We start from the raw sequence: 20,873 nt of genomic DNA, 5'->3' as shown, positions 1-20,873 counted from the left end.
ACATTAATTCCAGCTAATTAGTGTCAGGGCTAAGCTTAAGTTTGGTGCTCATCTGCTTTGTTCCCATGTTTTCTCCTATAGTGATCTGTTCTTTTCTGAATGCTTTCTATGCTGGATTAAATATTATATTTGTTACTCTGTGTATGTGATTAGTTCTGTACCTGTCTGTAACTCCCTGTAGAATGTGATAAGTTCATTCTTGCTTTTCAGATGAGTGATTTCAAATAGCCAATGCCGCGTTAAGCTACATGCATGTCAGATGAAACTGGCAGTTGTGAAAAGTCCCCAGGTAAGCCTGTATTCTCTTGTATTAACACAGCATGGTTTTGGATCCTGCGTTATCTGCCTTCCATTTCCTTGCTTGAGAGTAGTGTAAAAACAAGTTGTCAGCTCAGTAAACCTCAGTGGTTTGAAAATAATATTTGGGTCTTCTCCCAGCTTTAGGGCATATAGTTCCAGTGACATCTTTATGGCTAGTCACTGGAAATCAAAAGCTTTTCCAATAGGTGTAGGTGAGAATTTAAAATGTGACCAGCTTCCTCTAGACCTCCAGGCTGGATGCTAGAATCAAACGTGAACTCATTACCAAAAGTTCACCTCCATGATCCCCAGCACGAGATTTTACCCAAGCAGATACTACATAAAATCTGAGCATTTCAACATTTGGCTCTATAGGATGTAGCTTTCTCAAAATGCGGAATGTCAGACACAGAAGCTAGCAGCCAGCATACAGGAAAACATACTGTAAAAGTCAAAAGGTTTCAAAGAAGATGTTCTGGGATTTAAAGTGTCGCGATCAGCACAGTACCATGCTTGTATTGTTCACGTGTCAGCTTTGGGAAGAGAAAGTCTATCTCCCGAGTCTCTGTCCAATGTAACAGCAAGATCATTCTGTTTGTGAAATGATGGCATTTTAATCAATTGAAAAAAGCAGCTTGAGCTGGCAAAGCTCATCTTGCTTCTCCCTTTTTCTCCCCCTTCCAGCACTCATTTAATGCAGTTAAACTGTGGCCAGAAAGATTTTGTAGAGAGCAGTTCCAACAACATTCTCTCCAAAACTGAGACACCCTCAGCTCCTTATTTCTGCCAGGAGCAAATTTTTAGGAGTGATTGATAAAGTCCCAGGCCTGGGGGCTTTGCAATGGAAGTGCTGACAGACCCTTAACTGTAGGATTGTGAAATGCAATGCTGTAACACAATGAATAATATTCATGAATCTGCCATAATGCTGGATATTATCACTCATTACCATTGTAAGAAAGGGGTGATTAAACTAATAGTTACTGAGAGACATTTCTGGTGACAGGAGGCAATGATTAGGATGAACTGACTTCAATATACATTTAGAACTGGGAATAATGGGATGTGGCAGGAAGCCAATAAGTGAACATGGCCCACAGCTCTGATCAATGAATTACTTTTTTTCCGCTTTACAGCAGTACATGGTGTTTAATGAAAAATCAATAGCCCCCTGTAATTCAAAACTGTAATCAATCGTTTGACCTGAAGCTTTCCCTTTCTTTTTTTTTCTTCCTTTCCTTTCCCCCCTCCCTATCCAGAGAAGATGTCTTCGGCTGAGGACACAGTTCAGCTGCAAGGCGCAGTACTTCACGGGGCCTGCAGAAGGAACCTGACACAGGTCTGATGCAATTTACACCAGCTGCAGAATATATAGATTAGATGGAAAGCCTGGGGATGGGCTAGATGGGTGGTGGTGTACTTTTGCCTTCCTTCTGCTCCATGCAAGGTGGGGGGGATGAAATGAGAATGCCTTGTTTCTTCTTTCTCCCCCTCATCGGTGGTCATAAGGAGTTTTGGAGTAATCCGTCCCATTCAGATGCAGCTTGAGGGCGTCTGTGGCCTGAGGCATATTGAGAATAGCTCACAGGTGTTCAGTGACACTGCATGTATTGTTCTATTTCTGAAGGAGAGTTCTTCCCATGAGGCAGTACTCAGGCCAGGTAGGTCCTTGGGACTCAGACAAGCTCCATCAGAGACAGCTCACTATAGGCTGAGATTTGTTAAGTCTCTGTTTTATATAGATGTGAATTACTTCAGCTTTGTTCTGAGCTCACAAGCAGAGAAATGACAGAGAAAAATAATGCAACTGAGCATATTTCAGAAAACTCGAAACCACACTTCATGCATGTAGGTAAATATTGTCATCAGTGTCCATCAAATGATTTTATTGTAAACACCAGGAGAAAGGAGGGAATATGGTGCTGGAAACAGGTAGGAAATCCACACAGATCTTAAGTGCCCATTGACTCAAGCAGGTTATACAACTTTGGGTGTTAGGAACAATTCTGTTATGAACTAGAGGAGGTTTTCTGTCTGAATTTCACTGTGAAGTTGAAGAGAGGTTACTATTGGAGCTGTTGATGCTATCAGTTCAGGAACTTACTGGACTAAATGGGCCGCAGGTGTGATCATAGAACCTGCCATCCACCAGACCAGGCTGCCCAGAGCCACATTCAGTCTGGCCTTGAATGCCTGCAGGGATAGGGCATCCACAACCTCCTTGGGCAACTTGTTCCATTATGTCAACCTCTGTGTGAAGAACAACTTCCTAATATCTAACCTAAACCTCCCCTGTTTCAGTTTACAACCATTCCCCCTTGTCCTATCACTATCCACCTGTGTGATATCTGACGTAACTGCTATTACTGCTGATTTGCGCTAGTGAGAATAGAAAGAAGAGTAATCCTGGCAAGTCTCAGCACCTTCTTTGAAAGGGTAACACAACAGATTAGCAGCATTTCTGGTAGTTCCACGGGTAGTTCCAATAATAAAACTTTACTCTCATCAACTCACCATAGAAGAGAAGGAAGTTTTTAGAAAGTTAAGATTTATTTTGTAGCTACTGAAGTTTGTTTTTCTTTTCTTATTTTTTTCCCCTCTTCTCTTTCCCTTGCTGGCTGCTTGCTGTAGTTCTGTCACTGGAATCAAACATTGTCTCCAAAGGAAGAAAACAAAATACTGATAGTGGCAACGACCTGCCTACTGCAGGATTATTCTGAGCTGCCTGTGTCTGCCTGCTTTACTCAGTCTACTTCCAAATGATTCAGTGACAAAATGTCACCCTTTTCCATTCCAAAACAACTCACAAATGAGAAGGTTGTTTCTCATAACCTAAATGCATCATTGTGCTATGTCATTTTTTGTTCCTCTTTTACCACTGACTAAGCAGTTTTCTTCTTTGAGATACAGGCAAAGCTAAAAGTGAGAGCATCTCTCTGGTTCTTCACTCCTCACCCACACCCCCTTGCTATTTGTTGTAGTGAATGAGGAGAAGAGAGCAAGCTCATCTCTTTGAGTTTGACGGCTCCCTTCTGCTTCTCTGTCTTCTGCGGCCGCTTCTTTACTGTGCTGACTGTTAGCTGAATGGCTGATTTCCTGGCACAGGGACAACACTGGTCCCTTGGCGGGGAGCTGAGCACACACAGTATTGCCAAGCAACACTTTCCAATGGATCGCGTGTGCCACAACTCTTTCTTGGTGTCACGTGCCACAGTATTCTGATTTCTTTCTCTTTCTATCCAGAGAAAATGCATTATGCAGTGGGATGTGGGAGTGAGTGGGTAGAAATGAGATCTCAGTGGGCTGGGAGAAAACATGAGAGTCTCAAGGAGCTGGAAGGTTGTTCTTTGCCCTATACTAAAGCAATTGTGACTCTGAACAAGGGGAGTGGGCTTCACCCAGAAAGAACATCTGGGATAACTGATGGCAGTCTGCTTAGACTCACCAAACTGCCCCCAGATCAGGTATGGGAAGTGAACATGGCACCTAAAGCACTCACGCTAGTTCTACATGTCCTTTTTGGCCATGAACGTGCACATGTGGCTTTTATTTCTCTTTGATTTCAAGAGCCCAAGTAGTAACACTATTGTGATGCTAAGGGCTCATGCCAAAGTGGTCTATGCTGGTGGTGCCTTTTCTCTCCTGCGCTTCTCACTGATCTTTGCTGCCATTTATTCTGAAAGAGGGGCTTTGGGATTTGGCTTCAGAATTTGGAGTTAATGCCTTAAATGCACAGAAAACAGAATAAGAGAACTGGATCCACAGCACCACATCCACCGTCACTGTCACTGGAATGATGGGTACCAGGCAGCACCAGGCAAGAACGCTGCTGATAACAATATGGGAGTCCGAGAGGTGATAAAATTCTCAATTTGGATGTTGCAGATCTCATCCCATGAATGGAGTGAGTGAATTTGCAATAATGCTGCAATTGGTGCAATAGCAGCTTGTCAGGCAGCTCCGAGAGCAACACGAGCTCTCAAGCTGTGGTAAATACACTCTGCATCACAATTATGTAACAGAGCTCATCCTGTCCTGCACTCATTTGCTGAATAAAAAGGGCTAGCTCTTCAACTGGTGCAAACTGGGATGGTGCCATCAACTCCGAAGGATGAGGACTTAACCCCGGGACAGTTCTCTAAAATCTCACTCTCCATCTCTTTATCTCATCTCATGCCACTTACAGATGAACCTGTGTTCTTACCTTCTGCTGCTTGCGTGACTTAATTGATTTCTATTTTTTTAAATGCTATTTGTTAATTCACATTGTGTCTTTTGCCGACCAATTATATGCATGGCCATATTGTGTGACTGCAGCAGTCTGGTGCAGTGCAAGGAATGCCACATCATGTGCGACGCCTCATCTCCATGAGTAACCTTGTCACTGTGCTAAATGAATACATGAATACAGTACAGCCAGGAGAGATTAAACGTATTGACCAGTGCCTCTAATAACCATAGAAATGTCATTGTTTTTCATTTTTTTCCCCCCTTTCTTGTTTTCCTGACACATTTTGGTCCCCTTTTTGCTTTTCCCCTTTTCCCTTAAGTAGAGATGACACAGATCAATACCTTTGATGGAAAGTAATAATCAGGCCTATTAAGTGACAAAGGTTTACTCTGTAACAGCTGTGCTGGCGGGAGAGGAGAGCTTGTCTGACTAATGAATCATGAAACAATCAGGCAGTAGCCATTTGTGTTTAGATCTGTAAATATGGTGTGGTTCAAGTGCCAGACCATCTCCAGCACTCCAGCTGGGGGCACAGATGGTCCACATTCAGAACAGCACAAGTGTAAAGAAAAGCTTTTTTTTTCCCCCCCCCCCTCCCACTAGTCCCCACCACCACCCTTTTCCTTCTCTGTCCCATGCTGCCCCGCTCAGAGGAATGGATCAGCTTGCTTTAGGATAAACTTGTGTTGCAGGGAAGTCATAACATCATCCCTCGGACTGAGCAGCTCCCATCAAAATGTTTGCTGTCTTGCTTATCTGGGAAAAAAAATCACAGCAAAACTCAAATTCATAGATGCTCTAACAGAGATATTCATGTTTTTGACTAGAAATTAGTGCTTGTTCCTTGCTTTCTTCCCCTCTGTTTTCTTCTTCATTCCCTAATAACAGATTTCTTCCTGAAAGGCATGATGATGTCACCTTTCTAGCTCCTAAAGGACAGTTCGGTGTCACATCAGGAATTCTAAGATGGAGCACAGACCTGTCACGAGAGGTGGAAGAATAAAGTTGTCGGGGAGCTCAAGCTGTTTCCTCTATTTTTACTTGATCTGATTCTTTCCTCCAGTACTGGTCATTTATGACCCTTTTCCTTACTCCTGTTGGAGTAGGCCAAGGATCCCAGCTGAGACCACTGAAGATACTTCCCATTCTTGTGCCACGGTAATGAGTATATGCTGAATGTTTCCTCATCTGCAAAGAAAACAGCATATGAAGTCATCCTGTTTATGTAATATATATAAGCTCAATTTCGATGAGTTTCACTGTTTGTAATATGCATTTCAATGCAGTGAATTAGAGAGACCTACTTTTCTGACATCTCTTACGTTTATGGAACCCAAGCAACTGGAAAAAGTGTGATACAGATCATAATTTCCAGCCACAGAGATCTTTCTAGCATCAGTGTGTGCCAGTGGAAGCTTAGCTGCTTGTTGCAAGAAAGCTTTCTAATCTAGAATACTTGTTTTTTTTGCAGCATGTATACATGTTTCTGTGTGTGTGCCTTTATAAATACACGTGATGTATTCATTTACCATAACCTCCCTATCCTGAGCACTTTCAGCTGTACACCAGCTTGGTTCTATGAAAGATATGTTCATGCACTAGGGCAGTTGTTACTGTAAATACATATTCTTTGGCTCTACCTCTGATTTCTTTAGCTGCATATTGGTGAAGGAGCGTATGATGAAGCAAAGGAACAGCTTTATCACACCCCAAAGTTGGCTTGCTGGCGAATTCATGGAAGTAACAAGGACGGAACCAGGTGAGCATTCAGCCAAGTGACTGTATGGGATTAGCATATTTTGGAATAGAGATGCTGGGTTGTAGAGCAGATATTTTTATAAGTACGCATCTGTCTAAACTCTAGTGGAATTATTTTCAGATAGTACCTGAAAAATATTTTATGTGTCGTTGATTAACAAGGGAGGTGGTGCTGGGTTACCATCATCAGGATCAGTCAGCATTGAAAAATGATGAGTTATGGCACTGTGATCTGCTCTTCAACCCTTCCTGAAGAAGGCAACACTGGAAGAAAAAAAAGAGAGAGAGATGGCTTTCCATTCTCATTTCAGTACCCATTTATTGTAGGAGTATCAGGATAGCTAACACCTCTGCTCTTGTCATCGATTGCTTTTACAGATTGCCACTTCCTTGGCAGCTTACTGGCCACAGAGGTGAATCTTCCAGGAGATGTCTTTCCAGTGGCTCTTACCTGTGGCTGAGACTCCAGCTCCCTGTACACTTCTGCCCTTGTTCTCTGCTGAATCTTCTGTGATTGTTCCTGCTCAGCCTACGTTGCACTGCAAATGTGAGTCAGTGAAGGTATTTGACCTTTTGGTAATTTATGCTGAGTTCACTCCTGCTGTCTAAATAACTCTACAGGAAAAGACACCTCCCTGTGTGAAAGGCAAGTAGGTTTCTGTGCATGCACTCTAGGTGCTTCTGATCCTTTGGCAGCCTACAATGGCCAGAAGATGTAAAATTTGTGATCAAAGGTTTTGATCTGCAACACCTCCTGAGTAAGTCATCATTGCTTGAAGGTTGAAATAACTGCCAAGAATGGAGCAGACTGTGGACACTTACTTACTCTGTAAAATCTGCTTTCTATTGCAAAATTGAAAGAGAACCCAGGGAGGTTCAGTGAACAAATCTCTGTGGCAGGCCCAACAGTTGAATTTTGTCTCTCCTTCCTACAATGAATCCGAACACAGATCTCTGCTTCTCCTAAATGGCCTGAAATTAAGTGTGATTTAATCACCTCCATTTTGGGCTGTATGAAATGTGCTTTATTAATTAATTTTATTAAATAATTATACAGACCTGTTCAACCTGATGGAGTTAATGCTAAGTTGTTGGCTGTCTCCATTTGACAGTGGATTTCATTTCTCAGTGTCCTTGTGGAAGGCTGGTTTTGACTCTGATCTCTTCTCTCCCCCTTTCTTGGGGTAGCAAGGAAACATCCATAATTCAGGGTGATGCTGTCTGAAATAGTGATGCAGAGCAAAAGGGGGGAGGGAACATTTTTCTTTTCCTGTTTTAAGCCATTATTTTGTGTGGACAAAGGAGCAAGTTTGCTTAAGCCACAGGAAATACAGATTTTGTGGATTTCAACAATACTTCCATTCTTCCAAAAAAATCACATTGTATCCCAGCTCATTTAAGCTGTTGAATGGTTATGTCAGGCAAAAAGGTGGATGAGAGAGAAAAGCCCCAAAGTCTTTCAGCTTGATCTGTGCAATCGATAAAGCTCACTAAGGTAATTACTCACTGATTTAAAACCTGTTCCTCTATTTGCAGCATTATTTGCTTGCACTGACCAAAACACTGCAGAGAACAAAAAAGAAGTTACAACTCACATAAAAAGTAGTTTCTCCGGAAAGTTGTTTTCATCCCTCTCCCTTCCGATTACCCCTTTTTCCTTTCTTCTTCTTCTTTTGGGAGGAGAATAATATTGTTTTTCTTATGAGCAAGGCTTAATTTTGCTTTTTGAAGGCGTCTTCTTAGAAAAAGCAACTGGGGCCGTGCACAGCTGGCTTTTGAAAACTGAGTTTCTACTGAAACTTCCCTGCTATTATCTTGACAATCTTATTATTATCAAAGCATGCAAATATTAGGTGTGACAATGAATGCTCACGGCAGGGAAGAACGTAACTTGGCCATCAGAGGAAGGGGGCCACTAACAATTGTGCCCCCTGTCACAAAAGCCATAATAATTTAATATTCTCATACTGGGAGTCTCCATTTTGTTGGGCCTGCATAGAGCTGCTGAGTGTGTTGTTTCCTTTTGGCCAAATCACCAGGGCCGTTCCTTGAACACTTTGCAAGACTTCAAATAGAGGATCATGCTGATAATGACTTGAGGGCAGGATTTTTTATTATTTTTTTTTCTATGCCTAAGAATAAATGATTTAACTATTAAACCAAGTCAGGCTTCTAGCTTCTGAATGTAATTTATTTCAAGGTTGTGTTAAACTTGTTAGTAGATCAATCGCTTTTCTTCTTTTTGCCAGTCTGCTTAGCAAAAAATAGGGAAGGCAAATCAGCTAAATGTCATCGCCTCAGTATATTTGAAGTGTCACATATTGTAATAATTAACTACCAGCTGCATTAACTGGGTATGGGCTTTATTTTTTAGGATTGTGTTTATTCAGAGCACCTAAAAATTCTCAATATATAACAGCAGGTGTTGAATGTCATATTTTAAAGACAAATCACTTCACAAACTGGACAATTGTGTGATTTTAAAGGCTGTTCTTGCTTCTCTGCACGGACTTGTTAGCTCACACAGAATTCAGACACTGGTTGTCCCAAACCTTCCTGGAAGATGCCTTTCAAAACCGATTTGTTCCATGTCCACTTTGAGTTGTGTACAAGAAGAGCTATACAGAGAGAGAGCTGAGCCTGGCAGAGCTGACTGCTTGAGACAGATTCTTTGCAGCACAGGAATAAATGATTCTGTCACTCCCAGGAAACAGAACCCTGGATCCAAACTGTTGTCTTCAACAAGACTTGGATTTATCTGTTTACAGCATGAGAAAGCTCAGCAGCAGCTAAAGGAGCAGGGGCAATACCAGAAATATTACAGACAATAGCTGCTGGTATGTGGTCACTTAAAAGCTGCTAGGAGGAGTTCTCTCTTTCTGTTCCTCACCTCTGCTTGTGCATCTGTATCCCTGTACACTGACTGTGTAAAATGCAGCAATCAGACACCTGAAAAATGTTAAAAATTGGTTGAGGAAAGTTTTCCAATAAATATAGTGTTGCACTTTTAAACACATGCTGGAGATTCCCATGACCACAGGGGTCCTGCCTCTTGTTTAACAGCCTGGTGGTCTGAAACATCAAGGTCAGAGTGCAGCTATTGGTCTGCATGCCTATTGTTTGCGCTTCCAACTTAGGCTGGTGAAAAGGATAATCGTGTCTGAGCCAACCTTCGCTTCCAAACCCGCACCATTGGAAGCCTGTTCATGAATTATTATGGAGAGATGCTTATGCTGGGTGGCCATTTAGAGACAAGGAGGAGGTGTCTTTCTGCAAAGTGGGTACTGGGAGCAAGGTTTGGGTTAAGTTAGCTGAGGCATCGGGGTTAACACCCTTGATCTTCTTTTGTTGAATGTGGTGGGATTTTTGGCACACACAAAGGCAGGGTGGCAGTTCCTGTATTTCAGTGGGGCTTACCAGAGCCCTGGCAGCAAACACAAGCCTGTATGTATATAAGGTCACCGTTCATTTTTAGCACAAAACTGGGAGCTCTTCTCATGCTGCAGGTATATATCACACAGACCTCAGTGAGCACAGGCATGTAGGACACAGGGGGACCGAGAGCATATGGAGAGAGATTTGTCTTTTGATACGCCTGCTGTCCCGGAGACTAGGAAAACATTTTTCTTCTTGTGAGCTGCTCCATTTCTCCCTCCCTGTCTTCCTTGTCCTCTCAGCTGGGACAGGAACACAAGAACGTTACTTGTTGCTGCTGAATAAACGGATGCTTGTAAAAATCCATAAGCAACAGATTGGTTGGAGGAAGAGCATCCACACCCTCTATACCACTAACCTCCAGCTTCTTTCAGTCTGTAACTGAAAATAGAGCTTCTGACAGGAAGTTGTTTTTTAGCTATAGACGCTCAGTGTAGCTTCAGGAAAGTTTCTATGTCTGACTTTAGTGTCTCAATATCATCCAATCATCCAGTTCTGCAGTCAAATGTAGTTTCTTAATCTGTGTTTAAGCTGTTCACAACTCTCGGGGGTTAAGGAATGCTGCTTGCTGGGTACAGATTTCCAGCACTTACCATCACATGTGCCTTCTACAGCCTGTTGTTTCTGGATGCTATGGTTGTCAGTACAGTGGGATGAAAGAACCTTACAGCATGGATAATCAGGTTATATTTAAATTAAACTTCCTGTGGAAATTCACAAAGTTGCATCAAAAATGCCCTGTAATTTGGGAGTCAGCTGCATTCCCATTTCTACCTTTGCATATCCTTGTTCTGTGAATGCATGTAAGCTGTGAGAATGGCATAGTCTTAGATATTATCTGAGCCTTTATTCTTTATCAGTGTTTTCTCTGGGCCAATGTTAGAAGTTACCTATGGGAACAGAAAGTCCTAAGTGAATGCTTGTCACAACAGACATTCAACTACTACTGGAAAAAGTCTCCATAGAAGGATGTGGGTCATCATAGGATGTCTTCACTTTGTACTCTGAGTTCTTAGTGCTTTGGTTTTGTTGTTGTTGATTTTTTTTTCTTTTAAGTATATAAGCATCTCCATGAGCAACCTGTGTCTTGGGAAGGCTTTAAGAGGCAAGCCTCTGCAAACAGCTGCTGTGATGTCTTAATTAAAACCAGCTTCATACATATGCCTCTCCACTCCCAAGAGAGTTATACCAGTTCCTCTCTGCAGTGTGGAGTGATCTTCTGGCTCACTTTCATTGCTTGGCCAACGCCATACAGCCTAAGTTCTGTGGAACTCCTGGTAAGAGAATGCTGGGCCAAGTCCTGTCTTTAATTCAGTTTTTGCTGGGTTTTTGCTGGGTTTACCATCACTAGAGTGGGCTAGGGAGAATGGCACCATGAAAAAACTCTAGCTAGGAAAAGAGAAAAGTGTTAACAGAAGGCTGCAGAACTCCTCAGGAGCTTGGGGAGTCGGTGGCAGTGGCAGGCACAGTGCAAGTCAGGTAACAATGTGGGCCAGAGTACCAGTGTCTGGATGCTGTAACAGTGTGAAAACGGAGATCATTGAACTCAGTTCAGCCCTATGGTGAATGGCAAGAGAGGCCAAACGTGGCATACAGAAATATTCCTACTTTTCACTTCATTTTATTTGTTCCAAGTAATGCTGGAGAACAACAAGCCTGAAAACTATATAATATTGTCACACAGCATAGTGATAAACTTGCTGTGTGCACCAGTGGAGAGCGGTGGTGGAGAACTAAGAAAAGCACCCTGGACTTAGATCCAGCTGATTAATACTAAGCTGAAAGTAAGCTGTTGAACTGATGACATCAAAGGAGATGAGAATTGCAGCTAGAGTGACATAGGTGGTTAACTTTGTAAAAATCTTTCAGTAGTTAGTGAATATGGTGGTGATCTGGAGCTCGCGCTGCTGCTGCAAGTGAATGAATGCATGTAAAATGTTTCTCAATCTGCAGACACAGCCTGCTTCATAAGTCATGGGAGTTGTTTCAAAATCCTGAGCAGATGCCTAAAGCACTTCTGGCAAGCTGGGGGTTAACCGGAACATCACTTCCTGGTCCCTCTAATTGGGCTTATTTGCCATGGTGTGGCTTCCAAAGCCATTTTGGAAACTCAAGGATGTGAAAAAGATGGAGCGAAACCAATGCAAAGTGAGCTTAAAGTGACTGCTCTACTAAATGTCAACTGAACAACTAAATATAACCCCGAAAGTAGAATTTATGCTTTTCACTCCTTCGCTTTTTTATTGTGGTGAGAAAAAAGCCAGGAACTCAACGGGCTGTAACTTTAATAGGTCATTCCAGCCAGTGCTTACCTTTACAAAATCCTGATAATACAGAGAAGACAATACAGTGATCAAAAGCAGTGATGAGATTTTTTAGCAGCATTAACCGTCATGACCTAGCAAAATGAAAGAAAATGGTTTAACAGAACTGTCAGATCCAATATAGCTAATAAAGGCATGGATAAATGTTTATTACGTACCGGAGACAGATCATTTCTGTACAGAAATTGAGGATGACCTTTACTGATAACTCTTATCTGCCTGATATCCTGAATAAGAAAAAGAGAGGGGGAGAGTGGGCTGCACTATTGCTGATATTTATGAAAGGTGGAAAAAAAAAATTACACTTTGCAGATGATTGTTTTTTGAGCTTTCAGGAAAATAAAGAATATGGATATTCATTCTGCACAAGAGATCCTGGGTTCTGACTTGGCTGTGTCAAATGTAATGAGGGCGTCCAACTACAAGACTTTTCGGTAGACTTCATTTTCATGCAATTGTGTGTATTTATGAGTGTCCATGTTTGGGGAGCTAATTGTTGTGCTCACACTGACTTTTCTCTCTGTGTACGATGTTCCCAAGTTACTTGAATGATCCTCGTGCCAGCACTCACACCTGAGAGGAGATATCCAAAAGAAGTCAGCTTCCAAAAGCTGTCAGCAAGACTCAGTGGCCAGACTTGTGGAAGAAAACTGGAAATTTAGGCTATTTATTTCGAACTGTAAATGTGATGCAAGCTTCTTGAAGAAACCTGGCCCTTCCTTTCCAGGTACATACAAATTAACGTGTATTTGAAATGTCGGCAATGCCAGTGCTGAACCTGGCAAGTGAGGCTGTGGTGATCCCATCCTGCCAGCCAACCACATAAATACGGGGCAGACAATTTGCCAGGCTGCCTGAGGCTCCAGGGATGTACGATGACCTGCCAAGTGGATGAGCAGCGTTCATCTCAGCCTTTTTCTCACTCCTAGGGTTCAAATGGTTGAGACTTGACTTTCTTTGTGCTCTCAGTATAGAATGGTAGAATCAATAAGGTTGGAAACGACCACTAAAATGGTCTAGTCTAACTGTTGACCCATCCCCACCATGCCCACTAACCACATCCTTTAGTGCCATATCTCCATGGTTCTTGAGCACCTTCAGGGTCAGTGACTCCACCCCCTCTCTAATTTTTCTGAGAAGGGATGTTTCCTAAAAACCAATGTGAACCTTCCCTGGTGCAGCTTAAAGCCATTTCCTCTCATCCTATGCATATACTGAAGCTGTAAGGGTTCACTTCTCTGTAAGCCAGACCTGGGCTTGCAGCAAATACCACAACCTACCTGTCAAAAAACTGACTAAAATGAGGTGTAAAGATAATCAGAATCAGGCCTATTACACACAGTTAATCATAAGTAACGCTGTCTCGGTAATGGTTGCAATTAGTTATAAACTTCAATGGTCTCAAACGTTTGCATGTTGGCCAATTATGCTGTAGGAATTATCAAGTAACCCATAGCACATTAGCCTTTTGTAATGCCATTGTTTGGAGCTGCTCAGGTCACCAGATCCTCGCCAGGATGAATTAGCATAGCTCTCCAAGGTACAATGGTGCGGCGCTGATTTACATCGGCTGAAAGCTGTCCCTTTGTCTGCTGGAGTTGTAGCGGGAGTAAGTTTAAATCACAGCTTAGCAGTGGAGGCTCCTCCGACCCAGCCTCACGGAAACAATGGTACGTGTGTTTTCTCTCTCTCGGCTGTGCAGATGACTTATTAGATGCCAACGGTAATGCCGAGGTCTGGTGGTAGCTCAACAATAAGCCGAAATCGTACTTTAATGGTGCAATTTGAAGCAAGGAAGGGGATCACATAATTAATGACCTCATCTGACTTCTGCAAAAGAGAAGCCTATCAGATAAGGGAATTACTTAAGCATGCTGATGAGCAGCTTAAAACTTCCTCATGCTCTTGCTTATTAATATGCCTTTTGTTTTCATTTTGCGGGACCGCGGTGGTGTATTGCAACTGCTGTTTCCTGACAGCACATACGTTTCCTTTATAGGAACCTTGATTCCTAAAAGGCATTTCTGTGCTGCTAACATGGTAGATCTGTGGACAGAAGCTTCCAGACCAGGCCCACAGATGCTCTGCATTATTTTGAGCACTTGTAACACTCTTTCTGACGAATCCCCAACTCTGTGTTTGTTTATGATGGTAAGCTGTCCGACTGCCTGTTTCTCTGACGCAACATCATGGCTTTTGCCTTGTGCGTGGATTCTGAGATGCAGTTTCTAGATCTTGTGGCTGGTTCTGGGCTACGTGGCTTCAAAGAGAGTTATTTCAAAGGAAAAACCTTGGTGAAATTAGTTGCAGTTTTAAAACAGAATATTTTGTCAAAATCAAATTTATTTCAATGAGGGGCAATCACTCTAATGGCTGAGAAGAATGCAAAGATTAAATGAGGTATGAATAGCTGTAAGATGGTACAATTACCACCTCAGAAACAATATATTTGTAAAGTTAATTCCTCTTGAACATGAACAATCTCCTTACACTTGACCCCTCTCTATTGCCTCTTCCATGCTTGAACTCTCCTTGAACTTTGAAGATCCATCTTGAGAGTATGATATGGCCATCTCTTTTGCATCTGGTTATTTTAGCTCCAATTTGCAGCCCTAAAACGGCAATTATGGTGATATATTGCTCAAGTCACCCGACATGGATTAGTATCGGGATCAGCGCGTTTATGCACAGGAGTGGTGAATGGAGACTACAGCTATGATTTTAAATGACTTGATTAATTTCGAAACAACACTTCAGAGTCCATTACATCCAGCAGGTGTTGGGGTTCAGACTGCCTTCCCTTAAGCAGAGCAAGCATGTCATATTTATTGCTTCTTTTTCTCTCTCTTTAACATTTCTTTTTATTTTTTTCCTCTCCTCAATCCCTTCTTTCTGCAAATGTCCGTGGCCTTGGAGGCAACGTGGAAGATGTTCCCTTTTCATAATTCAGAGGGCAAGATTTAGATAGCCAAACTGTTATATGTTCCTTTACAAAGTTTGCTGGGGAGTCAGCATTATCAACATCAGTGTGAAGACCATGACTGGGTGAACAGCAAGGCTGTTTTGTTGGCTCAGGGTCAATTAAATAATGCCGAGCCTGCATAAAACATCTGTTTTAATGAGCTTTTGATCTAATAGTGCTATTTGAGACTGTGAATGTCAGCACCTACTTGTGATTGCCTCTGATTTTATGCCAGGCAGATGCAGGTATTGCTGTGGAGGCTGCTGGATGCCAACAGCAGACTCTTCATCGCCCCACCCCTTGTCCTGGGGTCACTACTGTAGAGTGGGTAAAAAAGACAGAAAACAGAGAAAGCATCTGAACTTGAGGAATGATTGGATTTGGATAAAGCAGGGAGAGTCATGATGAAAGCTCTTCCAAACATCGCTGATTGTAGGGGCAGCCTTTTGTGATGATCAGATGTCATGTGCCTTTATTTTGTGCTTTCATTTAAGCCTTTGTGGCCTGATCTGGCTGCTCTCTGTGCCTTGTTTCAGCTAGAATTCCCGTTCCAGGCACGAAATAGGCGCATAAAATAAGTCCCTATTCTGTGAAGTGCCACTGAAATGACTGCTTGATGGCTGAGGTACTCCTTCTCATGAATAAGGGGACAAAAGTTTGGGGCTAATGAGAAGTGCAGAGTTGGAGTGTTTGTTTTGAAGACAGTAGCGCATTCTGCAGGCAATGGTGTGGAGGCAAGGGAAATTCTGACTGGGGTCAGGAGTTTCCCAAAGGAAGCAGCTTCTGTTTGCACTGAAAGTGTAACTCCTCCTAAGCAGGGCTGACACTACATTAGCCTGCTCTGAAGTCTGCTGAACTGAAGGGAGCCCATCCAGGCACACGAAAGATGCCTTCATAGGGCAAGAACCATGCACAGCTGAAATACAGATGAACATCTTGGAGAATATGGGGAAATGGATATGGAACCTCTCCAAAGGCTTAGCTGAAAAGTGATGCCTAGAGCTGATCATGTGCTGAGTGAGCCTCTGGAATGATTCAGATGCTGCACTGTGGGAATGGTGCTGGTTGTGGAGCAGATGAGGGTAGATCATAAACCTCTGTGAATGAGTTGTCAGGAAAAAATGTAGCGTAATTAGGAAATGCTGATGATTATTTCTTGTGGTGGTGGTGGTGATGATTTGAGATGTCATTCCTGAAGGGAAGACAAGCAGTGGAAGGCTTGATTTTCCCTTGACACTTTGTCACGTATGTTGCTCCTCTGTGGAAGCAGTGTATTTACTGAGAAAAGTTCCTTCACAGTCAGAAAGAAAGTGGCTTTAAAAGCTCTTCCCAGCAAAGCACGCTTGAACTAACACGCTGCTGAAAAGCAACTCTTGGATTGCTGATTATATTCCCTGCGCTACAAAATCTTCCTATGCGTGACACAAAAGGTGCCACTGGCAGCTGAACATTTTTGTCTACCTCAGATCCATCATTTCTTTGCTATTTTTAAAGTCTACATCTGCAGTGCATCATCAAAGAGTGTAAAGACACTCCGGTCTAAGGGCTATTTCTAGCTAAATACTTTTTTAATTGGCATCATTTCTTGAATGGCAAGGTTGGAAAAGGAAACTGACATGTTACATTTAAGAACGTGCTTTGCTTCCAAAGATCTTTTTCATATTAAAAAGGAAAAAAAAAAACCACAAACCAAAACGTAATAGTGCCTTGCTGGGCATCCTATCTGGTGCCTTGTTTGGGAAGGAGCCCTGAGTATTTGCAGACATTGTCTGAATCTTTTCTTGAGGTGAAGGTCATGCTTTTGCTCTAGAACAATATGTATATGTGTTTTAAACACAAGATGGACTCTGAGAGAAAACTGAAATCAGATGTGTGCCCAAACACAAAAGGCTTGGCTGACCCGTAAGTGACGTGATAATATTCACACGTTTCAAAGGATTTCACCATTTACTGTCTCAAATTGTTTCCCTTTTTGGTTGGGCTAACCTCTGTTTTCAATATTCTCCTTTATCCATGGGTTGGCGGTGCTGTTCCTGTGGGGAAAGCACTGGGCTGAGATCCAGGTTGCAGGTTGCATCTTTTGGTGTTAGATGTTAAAATGGGGAGAGAAAATAGATATTTATTGTCCTGTAGCCAGTACTGTGCACCTGTCCAAAATTCTTCTCTTTTTAAAATAACTTTTCCCTCTGTACTTTTTTTCCCCCTATTTAAAAGGCACTGAAGCATGTCAAAGCCTCGGGGTGTCTCTGCATCTTTCTGATTCCTCCCAGAGCTCATGCTGATGTTTTCTGGTGTGGGGAGGAAGGGGATGGTGGCAGACCTGAATCCTAATCTGTGCCTTTAGGGGCACTTGGCAGCCCCCGGGAGCAGCTCAGCAAACTGCAGCCACAGTGTTTCCCACCTGTGGCATCTCAGAGCTGTCTGAAGGGCTGGGGAAACCATTCCTTTTGAAGCCGTTCCTGACCTCAGGCGTGTTTCTGTGCAGGCGATGCACAGCCTGTTCTCCTCCCACCCTCGCTAAGCAATGAGACTGCACACAGGCACAGCCCAACTGCAGCCGCTCCATGCAATACCCAAGTCATCATATTATTTGTATTCCAAGCCCCATTCCTCAGCACTGTCAATTTTTTCCCTCGCAGAGAAGCGAAAAGACAGTTAAAGGGACTTTCGGTGACATCCCCCCCTGTTTAATGAAGCTTGTAGTTATGGGCAAGTGCCTCGAAGTGCCGTTATTATCTGCATGAGCGACTGAAGGCCGAGGGTCTGGCAGTGTGCAAAGAGCTCCGCCACAAATGTGCACATTGATCACTGCTAATCAGCCCATCCGGGTCAGGGGTGCTGCCGAGACGGAGAGCTCTGCAAAAGCTGACAAATGGAGCAGTGGAGCTTGGGGGTTAATGTAATATTCAAACAGAATGAGGTATTCATTTTCTTACAAGCTTGTCACTTTTCCCTTCCTCTGACATTTTGCTAGGGAGTAGCATGAAAAGGCAGGGAGAGGGTGAGAATGTATGGGAGAGAAATGTCCTAAGCAGGGAGAAAAAAATCCAATCCCAGCGGTGTATTTAACGCACGGTAGGAAAAAGGGATTGGAATCACAGCATTTCTAGATCCTCTTTTTTTTATCTTTTTTTTTGAGTGTTTTACACTCTTTTGCTGTAAGGCTACTTTTTTCTTTTTCATTTCAGACCCACTGTTCTGAAGGCTGTGTGTGAAACATACAGTATGCATTGTTGCCCTATTTGGGTTTCTTGCAGTGGTAGGAGAGGCTTGAGTAATGACAGGTCCAAGCTCCAGTAAGATCTTTGCTGATTCAATAATTACTCCAGAGTTGAAGCCAGCTGCTGTGATGGGAATTGTCCTAAGAAAACCCAGAATGCCTGTGAGCTGCAGGATCTCATGCAGTGCAGCAGAGCTCCAGGGTCTGAGATGGAGTTGGGATCCAGCTCTGGCCTGTGATAAATCTGCCCATTCTTTCTCTATACAGCTGTGGATCAGAAAATCATTCTTGAGAAATTAATCCTATATGTGTATATATATATATTTTTTTTTTTTTTCCAGTGGAGCTCCTTTTCCATCAGAAAAGAATTTTGTCATTTATTTTGTCTCTCTCCACTCTGTTTCCTAAGCATCTCCTTACTCTTATAAAGTTTGGAAGTATCCAGCTAGCAATTACAAATGAGGGCATTAATTGATTTTGCTCATTTCATCCCAGGTGCTGAGTAATTGTGTGTGTTTGCCTGACATGACTGCAGCTCTTGACCAGAAGATTTTATGGGGATGGCAGGAGGAAACCTCTGGCACTACAGAAGATGTACGCTTCTTGTTTTCTGTCTGCTCTTTGTAATAGTTTCATGCTGAAGTTGGAAGTGGAAGGTGAGAGGAGGAGGAGGAAAGGAAGCACCTGTCTTTGAACCTTTGGGATGCATTACAGCTCTGGTTGAAAAATAAGGAAAACCACCTATTAGCTTCTCAAAATACCAGATCTGACAGGAATGTGGAATAGTAACTGCAGCAACACATTGAAAAGTCCTAATACCTCTTTGCTTCTCCTCATGTAAAGCCAAGGACACAGAAGATGGAAGGAAAACCTCTGGGTTAGGTCAGTGGGCTGGGTCCTGGGAGTTGTGAACTCAGCTCTCATTTCCCACTGGGATGGTATAACACCCTGGGATAAGCAGCTGATCTTTCCCCTCCTTTGTTTATCAGATGCTTTCAAATGTTCCTATTTCTTCTATCTATCTCTTTTGACTATCAATTCTTAAAGGCTGGCATAATTTCTTAATGCTCCTTCTAAAGAAGGGCTTCCTTCTAGCAAATGCCTATCCTGAAGTACAGAAAAATAATAGTTGGGAATGTATAGAACCAGAGTTATTTAATCTTCCTTTTACCAGTACTGCAGCCTGCTGGCTGCCTGTGATGCTGAGAAGCCACCAACGTTTCTCTGAGACAAGCTCTGTCTCCTCATCAAGCTTCTGTCTCAGAGATTCAGTTCACTCAACCTCTAATTGGATGCCTGACCTACTAAGAGCAGTTTGCAGCTTATGACCTCTTCCCAACAAACAAGTTTTAAACAAGCTGCCACATCAGATTTTTTTTTTCTTCTTTTTTTCTTTTTTTTCTTTTCAGAAAATAAATGTGAGACAGCAAGGAGAGCTCAACATTCCAAACAGTGCTCCTCTTGCTTCTTCTTCCCTGAAAGAACTAATTTACAGCTGTGGAAAAATGTGACTGTCCCATTGAAAAGAAATGCTACAGTTTTCTTGAGCATGGGAAGATCTGCTGTTTTATGGGGAATTAAGTATGCTTAACAAGGCAAAGTACTTAATGAATTATCCCGAAATCAATGCTGTCTGAGGCACTTTCTGCTGGTTGCATACAGTGTCAGGGTGAATGCAAACACCTTGTTGGTCTGGACTACTGCACTGTGGGCATCTGATGTTTTGAAACTCCTTAGTCATTGTGACAGACAAAGAGGGTGTTTAGAGAATGCTATGAGTTGTTGCCAGGTCTATGGACCCTGATTCTCAAGAATACATTGTGCATAACTCATGTCTCGGATTGCAGTAACTTTGAGCTCTGTCTTTATGTAGAAATGCTTTTATTTGCTTTCTTCTCCCTCCATTCCTTTCATTTTAAAAATTTAATAAGTGGTAGAAGTGGAAAAGTGATAGTGAAGAAAATGGTATTTTTTGTGACTACTGTTATCTTGACTAAACTGTTGTCATCTTTGGAATGCTTCCTGACAGCTTCAGCAACAGATGATTAAGTTCAGATGGGGAGCTGAGTGGATTGCCCTTACTGTGCTGGGGATCACTACAATGGTAGTTGGGACAGAGGGTGCTATGCCTAATGTTCCCTTTTCAGGCTGTGGTCTCTATGTCTGACCAATTCCATTTAATGCTACAAAATGCACTTCCTCTCATTTTCCCTGTCAAACCTGATGGAAAGCATGTTTAAACTTCACAGTGCCACTGCCACTCTCTGCAAGAAATGGTGTGCCAGAATAATGTCCTTGGGTACCAACTTGGTGCAAAGCATTATAGACATAGGAGACTGGGGCATCAGTTCACAAATGTTTTAGTGTGGGCACTTCCTTGGAATAAGTTCCCCTCTGCTCCATAAATTACCACTTGACTGGCTGAACAAAAGCTTGAACACGTACCCAAGCCTCAATGGCTTTCTCCTAATGTTACAGTCCTCACTGACTTGGCCTGGCAGGTACAGAAACTCTGGAAATGAATGGAAGTTAGTATCACAAATTCTGTTATTGCCTGTTGTTGGCATCAGTGTGCAGCTCAGGTCTGCAGTTACTGTAGTGGAAGGATAACAAACATTGACAAGACTTTGTACTAAACAGCCC

General features: G+C 42.6%; 1 long non-coding RNA gene across 1 annotated transcript; it reads left to right on the top strand.

Annotated features, from left to right (window-relative positions):
• Positions 1–234: 234 nt before the first annotated feature.
• On the top strand, positions 235–6,226 carry LOC140250983 (uncharacterized). The gene is made up of 3 exons (XR_011903344.1): positions 235–289; positions 1,560–1,639; positions 6,187–6,226. It is a non-coding gene; the product is annotated as an uncharacterized lncRNA (long non-coding RNA).
• The last annotated feature ends 14,647 nt before the right edge of the window (positions 6,227–20,873 follow it).

This window comes from Excalfactoria chinensis, chromosome 4, assembly GCF_039878825.1.
Source record: "Excalfactoria chinensis isolate bCotChi1 chromosome 4, bCotChi1.hap2, whole genome shotgun sequence".
Classification (NCBI taxonomy): domain Eukaryota; kingdom Metazoa; phylum Chordata; class Aves; order Galliformes; family Phasianidae; genus Excalfactoria; species Excalfactoria chinensis.
The sequence above is the reverse complement of the archived record's forward strand: the minus strand, read 5'-3'. Positions and strand labels throughout refer to the sequence as shown.